Source organism: Acinonyx jubatus, chromosome D1 (genome assembly GCF_027475565.1).
Source record: "Acinonyx jubatus isolate Ajub_Pintada_27869175 chromosome D1, VMU_Ajub_asm_v1.0, whole genome shotgun sequence".
In the NCBI taxonomy this organism is placed as follows: domain Eukaryota; kingdom Metazoa; phylum Chordata; class Mammalia; order Carnivora; family Felidae; genus Acinonyx; species Acinonyx jubatus.
The window spans coordinates 70,819,281-70,827,155 of record NC_069390.1 but is presented as its reverse complement, the minus strand read 5'-3'; positions in this window follow the sequence as shown (position 1 = coordinate 70,827,155).

Below are 7,875 nucleotides of genomic sequence, written 5' to 3'. Positions count from 1 at the left end.
TCCCCTTGAGTGTTTTTCTTTTGTTCTTACAAAGAAAAATTTACAAAAGTACCGTTTTTGAAGTATAGGTTAATAGAGGGTTAGGATATCTTACTCCACTACCCTTAGCAAATAACTACTGAAGGTGGTTATGTAATTACTGAATGATTTAGCACCGTTACAAATAAAGACGAAAAATCTGGCAACCAGGCTTTCATGACACATGGTATTAATGAAATACCATGGCCAGAAATTTTTGGCAGTACAGTTGGGACAAAAATAGAGCATATACAACTTGGGGTTGTATTTAAATTTTTTAAAATTATCTTTCATAATTTAGGAACTTGGGTTTATTTGAAGACATGAAATCTTATTTATTAAAGGGAAAGGTTGATACTTGATTTGACTTGAGATAATGATTAATATACCTTTGTTAATGTTTTCTTCTTGAGGCTATTTTCCCCTAAACGATATCTTAATATGTTACATGCAATTGAGCTATTATTCAAAGCAAGTGGATTAGTCACCCAAGAGTTAGTTACAGAGTACTGACACTGTGTGTGTGCATGTGTGAGAGAGAGAGAGAGAGAGAGAGAGAGGTAGCTTATATAGTCTGGTTACATTAGTGACCATTCTGTTTCCTTTCTTATTCGTATGAACATCTGATTTGTTACCCAAATAAAAATCTAAATGATATTTTTATCTTAGACTCATACATAAAGGGACACAGTTATAATTAAGTAGAATATGTTTTACTTTATCTGTCAAAAAATTTTATTGAGTTTATTTGTTTCTCCGGAAATATACTTTATCTTTCTCAGCATTCAAAAAATTACTGTAGCAAAGCAGTCAAAACTAACTTTATTATGCACTTGGTAACTAACAGTTAAACTCAACATGGGAGATAGTACTATTTTTCTTACTTAGCATATTTGCTAGTATAGAGATAGTAAGTTACTAAGAGTTGAGCTTTTATTTTTTTTAACTTCTTGAAAATAATTTTAGATTTATAGAAGAATTGCAAAAAAAAGTATTTATATAAGTCTTTATACCCTGTATTAAGCTTCCCCTTATATTAAAATCTTACGTGACCATAGAACTTGTACAAAACTAAGAATTAGTCTTGGTACAATGCTATTACTTAAAGTAGAACATTGATTTTGACCGTCTTTTATTTAGTGGAACACTTGAAAGGGTAGTTCTTAAAACCTATCCTAGTTTGTTTTGTGATCATTTTAGCCAGTAATTTATAAACCATTGTAAATATAAGTTGAAATCCTCTTACCATAGAGAAATGTTTATATAGGTCAGCTATGTAATTTCTTGTTGTACCCATATACTGGCAAAGATTAATGATCAGTTTTATTATAATTTTATCCTAGAGTTTTTTTTTTTTTTTTCCTGGAGATTTTAATTCTTATAACTTGGTTTTTTAGACAATTCTTTAACCATCTAAGGGTGAAGAGAATCTTAAAGAGTTCTTGCAAATATTTTAAGATGACTTTGGGTTATTGCTCTCACCCATTGCTTTTTAAAAAAGAAGTCAGCCATTCCACAACCCAAAAAGGCATACATGCATACACCCACAGTAAATTTTTAAAAGCTCATTAAGGAGTGCTGGTATCCGTTTAGGGCATTTGGGTATGTACTCTTTCTTTTTAACAGCCATGTATTTTTAAGTTGTCAACATAAACAGAGTTTGGTTCATTTCATAGCAAGTTATTTTGATCTGGCATTTATATTTGGTATTTTTATTCTTTGCCTTTATCATAGTTCTATGGCATCAGTTCTGAAATGCAAGCTTAGTCTGTTTCTAGGTTTTGTTAATAGGGTTTCTCTTCATTTATTTTCATTGTTGGGTAGATAGGAAGTTGAATTTTTTTTTTTTTAACCTGTTTCCTTACTGCTTAAGTATTTTACAACTTATGGAGTTGTTGCATGATTTGCCTTTTTTAATGTAGGTGTAGATGCCTGGGGCTCTATATAGGTGGTATTATCTCTAAAGTACTGAGCTTGCTGTGTTTTTCTTCTGCATAGTTATTTTTCTTTAATTTTTTTTAATGTTTATTTTTGAAAGAGATACAGAGTACGAGTGGGGGAGGGGTAGAGAGAGGGAGACACAGAATCTGAAGCAGGCTCCAGGCTCCGAGTTGTCAGCACAGAGCCCGACGAGGGGCTCCAACTCAGGAACCCTGAGATCATGTCCTGAGCCAAAGTCAGACGCTTAACCGACTGAGCCACCCAGTTGCCTTGTTTTTTTTGGTTTTTAAGTTTTTATGTAGTTCTCAGTTGTGAAGAATTCTTTCAAGAACAGTTTCTCTAAAGAGCATATTTTACTTAAATGCTAATTAATGACTTTTCTTAGTTTTTCAATTTAGTAGATCACTTTTAATGTCCATTAAAGTGAAATAAAACTTCCACCCTTAAATGTGTTTGTTAATTAGAAATTGTGTCAAAATAATTTGATTTCCATTTCTTCTTGACAAAGCAGGTATACTGTCCAAATGATTGAATTGTTAAATTATCTTTAAGACTTTCTTAATTAAAGTAAGAGGACTATGAAGCCTGGAAGACGGGAACATCCCTGAACCTGTAGTACTTTCCTGTCATCCCCCAAAAATGAGACTAGATGAATGTAGTAGTAGTAATGTTTTTAAAACACTGATCCTTTCCATCAGTTTGCAGTCCATATTTATTCATACTTTGTGTGATTAATTTGTTAATATCTGTATCCTCTTATAGACTGAATATAACCTTGAGTATGTTTTGACCAACCATTATGTCTCCATTCCATTTTCCAGTACAGTGCTTGGCATATTGATTGGCTTTTGTAAGTATCAAGAAGCAATGCAGCACTTGTTATGGGCCAGTCACTTAATCCTAATGATAACTCTGTGAGGTAGGTTCTGTTATTATATTGTAGAGGAGGAAAGTGATTTATTGCAGAGGTGAAATAACTTGCCTTAAGTCAAAACTAGTGAGTTAGGGAGAGTAGAGATTTCAAGCTCAAGCAGCCTGGCTTTGTGTTCTGTGTTTGTCTTTTAACTATTCTGTGGGGCTTATGTGTGTCAGTTGTATTAATAGTTTCCATGAAACTGGCACATAGCATGGAAAATTGGTAACACTGTGTTTGGTCACCAGAAACAGATGTTTAGTTACGTATGTTGTGTTAGAAGATAAGTTTATGAAATAAAACATGTAGTCCTTATGTCTGAGTGGTTTTAGTTTTAATAATAGCTGGATTAAAAACTTCTCATTTGTGATTTGACAACTGTTAGGTCTCTAGTTTCTCTCAGCAGCCTCCAAAGAATTTTCATAATCCTGTTTCAAAACAAGTTTCCATTGTTATTTTGAAAATGATATGTATCTTGTATGGAGCTTATAGATAGGAATGCATATCTGCGTGTTAGATAAAATGTGTAATGAAACAGCATCAAATTTGTCTTTTGTTTCCCCATTAGTATGAGACTTGCTTTAAAGCAATTCTATAATTTAAAGTGTCTGTGACATAAGATACCTGTATAGGACAGACAGATAAGATTGTAAAGATAGGACAGATAGCAAGGGATCATTTGAAATTTTGACTTTCATCTTCTAGGCTAGGCCAGTGGCTATCAAAGTATCATTTCTAGACCCAGAGGATCACTGTATCTCGGAATCTGTTAGAAATGCAAATTCTTGGTCCTCACCCTCAGACCTACAAAATCAGAAACCTACTAAATGCGAAACTAGTTCCAGAAACTAGTACAAACCATAAAGTTTGTACTAGTAGCGTGGAAATGTGATCAGGCTTGCCTTTTTTCCCTCTTACCAACTTTTAATTTTTTTAAATTATTTTTTGTTTTAGAATAGTTTTGGATTTAGAGAAAAATTGTGAAGCTAGTACAGAGAGTTCCTATGTATTCCACACCCAGTTTTCCCTATAATTAACATCTTACATTAGTATGATAATATTGGCTAGAATTAACCCATATTGATATGTTCTTATTAACTAAAGTCCATACTTTATTCAGATTTCCTTAATTTTTACCTAATGTCTTTCTCTGTTCCAGGATCCCATCTAGGATACCACATTACATTTAGTTGTCATGTCTTCTTGGGCTTCTCTTGGTTTTGACAGTTTCTCAGTCTTCCTTCAAAACTCTGACAGTTTTGAGGAGAACCTAGTGTCATGTATTTTGTAGAATAGCCCTCACTTGGGATCTGTCTGGTGATTTTCTTAGGGAACTGAATGTGTACTGAGAAGGAAAACCACAGACGTAAAGTGTCATTCTCATTGGTGATATCAAGGGTACATACTGTCAACATGTCTTAACATTTTGTTTATCTGGCTAAGGTTTTGTGGTTTTTTAACTGTAAAATTACTATTAATTCCTTTCTGTCCTTCAGAAGGATGTTACTACATCCAGTCCACACTTAAAGAAGAGTGGGGGGTTATATTCCACCTTTTGAGGGTGGAGTGTCTATATAAATTATTTAGAATTTTTGTGCATAGGAAATTTGTCTCTTTCTAATTTATTTCATCTTCTATTTATTGGATTATGGACTCTGTTTCATATTTTAAGTTATAGTCTAGTATCACATTGTTTTGTTTCTCAGATTGTTCCAGTTTTGCTTATCATGACCTTTTACTTGGCTCCTGTGGGTTTTTGGGGTTTTTTGTTGTTGTTGTTTTTTATCCTAATACTGTCCTTCCATTGTGGGGTTTTCTGTTGTTTTGTTTTGTTTTGCACTTTCTTACCTTCAGGCACTTCAGAATGCTCCAGTCAGCCATTTCTCCAAGGATCCCTGGTTTATTGAAGAATGGTATTAGGTGTCCACTCATTGCTACTAAGCTGTCTTTGCTTCTAGGCACACTCAGCTGATAGCAAGGAAACGTAGGTGTGTATGCCAACCTGTGTCTATACACATATCTATAAATATTTCTACAAGTAACCATTTGTATCTATATTAACCTAAACGTGAGTTCATACTCCTATCTCTAGCACTAATCCATTACCATATCATTATTTTAGCTTCCTCCTCTTGCTTATTTGTAACTTGCTCTGACAACTTCAACCATCTGCTATCCATTTACTCTAATTGTTCAATTCAGGTACGCATGTATAGCAGTTTCAGAATTATTAACCTAGTTTCACATGGAGAACAAAGTCATCAACTAGAGCATGGTGCTTATGTTTGTTTGGTTTTGTTTTTCCTTTAGTCTTCTTGTACAGACTCAGAATTAGTTGATCGCCTTTTGCCTTCACTTAGGTTGTTCCATGTATTTAGTAATAAGGCTTGGATTTTACTTAGAAATATCAGTTTGGTAAGAAGGTGTAATTGGAAATGGTTGAAGGGAAAGACCAGAAAGAATAAAGGCATGAAATATGGAATAAAAGCAGCAGGGAAGGAGGGGTAAGTTAAGGGACTTAGGATCTTGAACTGAAATTTATTAGGGACTAGAGAGTGAAACTTCTGCATAATTCCTAACTGTGAACAGGACAGGGAATATAGAAAAAGGTTGTGATTTTCACAGAAGACTGCTGAGTCCAAGGAATGTTGATGACATCCCGGTAAAATAGTCCAGGCTGTTGGTAAGTTCTGAAGCTTAAGGTTGGTGAGGTCTTGTCTGCCTCTTAGGATTTAAAAGTCATAAGTAAATAGTAATGTGAATATTCCATTTGGCTAACTTTGAGGATGCAAAATGGATAGCATTTTGAACTTTTGTTAGGGTACCTTACTTTTCATTCAAAAAGCAGTGGCAGACCGTGCCCGTGAGTATGATGAAGTAGGAGTATACAGGTACTGAGATAATGAAGTCCGGTAAAGAATCATTCACTCTTACACCCTGAGTATGCAGTGTATGCCACCTAAGTCACTTGTGATGCGTCTTGTGTATGAAAAAGTGTTTTGCCAGAAGAACAGGGAAGGAAGGCTGGGTTGACAGAAACCACGTAAGTTAACTACAGACTCTTTCTTTAAACAACTTAATCAGGCATGATATATTCTTAAAGTGGAAGAAAATGTGAAGATTGTGTGTGTCAATAAATAAAATCCACAAGTTTTAAATGTTTGACACATTGGGCTTATTAGAATTAATGGGTTTCTTACAATTATTAATGGAAGCTGGATTCTAGTAACAGACTGATCCCAGACTGCAGATTTCATATTTAGAGGCCAACATGGACTGGTTTTGATGTCTTAGGGATTCCTTCCAGTACACATACACACGCTCCCCTACAAAACATAATATCTGCAGGAGAAGACTGGATTGGACACAGAGGGGAGAAAAAATTTAAGGGAGCAGAAAGCTACTAACAGGATAATGAAAATTAGAATTGGAATGTATTCAGGTGGAATTGTAGATCAGTTTCTCAGGCAGGTAATTTGAAACCATCAGGAAAAGTAAGTGTCTAATAACAGGACTTTATCATTCAATTGGTTAGGTTAGAAGACCACACATTTTGTGATTGAAGCTTAGGAATTTAGCCTGTAGACCTAACAATAGCTGAGTTTTTGTTCAATAGCTTGGCAGCTAGTGTGCCAAGCACTTTGCTAAGTGTTTTTAGTGGCTTTTCACTTAAAGTTAGAACACCTTCATATGAATATATATACTATTATCCCTATTTTACTAATGGAGAAACGGAGGCAAAGGAAAACTGCGTACTTTGCCTCAGGTCACATAAGTAGCAAATGGTGAAATTAGATTTTAAAATCAGGGACTTTGACTCCTAAGTCCTTAAACTCTAAGTCACTGTGCAAAACCTAAATTTAGAACACCGTTTATTAGTCTTTTCTTGTTTAATATCAAACAACCAAAGTATCATAAAAAGATAATGAGCTTTCACTTTTCACAGTAATCGGTGGAGCCATTGACTTATCTGAGAAGGACCTCTAAAGGGCCAATGGGTAATTGACAAGAATTAGGGATGGAGTCTGCAGGACTGAATGAAAGTAATAGGCTCATGGCAATGAATTTGTCTTGTAAAGGCTTGTGCACGTAAGTAAACTTGGCCTTATTATCATCTGGACTTTGGGACAATTTTCTGCATCTCTGTATACTTAGATGTAGGTATGATTTAAAGGCCATATACTTAGGCAAAACACATCATTGTAATGGAGTGAAAGAAGCAATGCATTAAGATTATTAGTGTGTTAGGCAAATGAATTCATTCTTTCAGTTATGTGAAACTGGATAGGTTCTCATTTGTGAAAAGTCAGGGAAGATGTCCCATCAAATTACAAGAGGACATTTATTTTAAAATAAATAAAAAAATACTTAAAAAAAAAAATAAAGGTTTATTTATTTTGAGAGAGAGTGCACAAGTGAGGTAGGGACAGAGAGAGAGAGAGAGAAAATCCCAAGCAGGCTCTGCACTGTCAGAGCAGAGCCCAACTTGGGGCTTGATTTCATTAACCGTGAGATCATGATCTGAGCTGAAATCAAGAAGAGTCACATGCTTAACCAACTGAGCTACCCTGAGTGTGACTACTTTAGATTCCTCATGCAAGTGATACAATATTTGTGTTTATGTGACCACCTTATTTCATTTAGCATAATATCCTAACATCAGGTTCAGAATATTAGACTATCAGAGTATCTGGTTCATTCATGTGGTTGCAAATGTCAGGATTTCCTTCAAGACTAATATTCCATTATATGGAATACCATATTTTTTTAAAACATTTTGAGAGAGAGAGTGTGCACGCATATGTGTGCATAAGCAGGGAAGGGGCAGAAAGAAGGCAAGAGACAGAATCCCAAGCAGGCTCTACACTGTCAGCGCAGAGCCCAACACAGGGCTGGAACTCTTGAACCATGAGGTCATGACCTGAGCCAAAATCAAGTGTTGGATGCTTATCCAACTGAGCCACCCAGGCACCAGTATATTTGAAACTCTTAAGTGCTTAAGG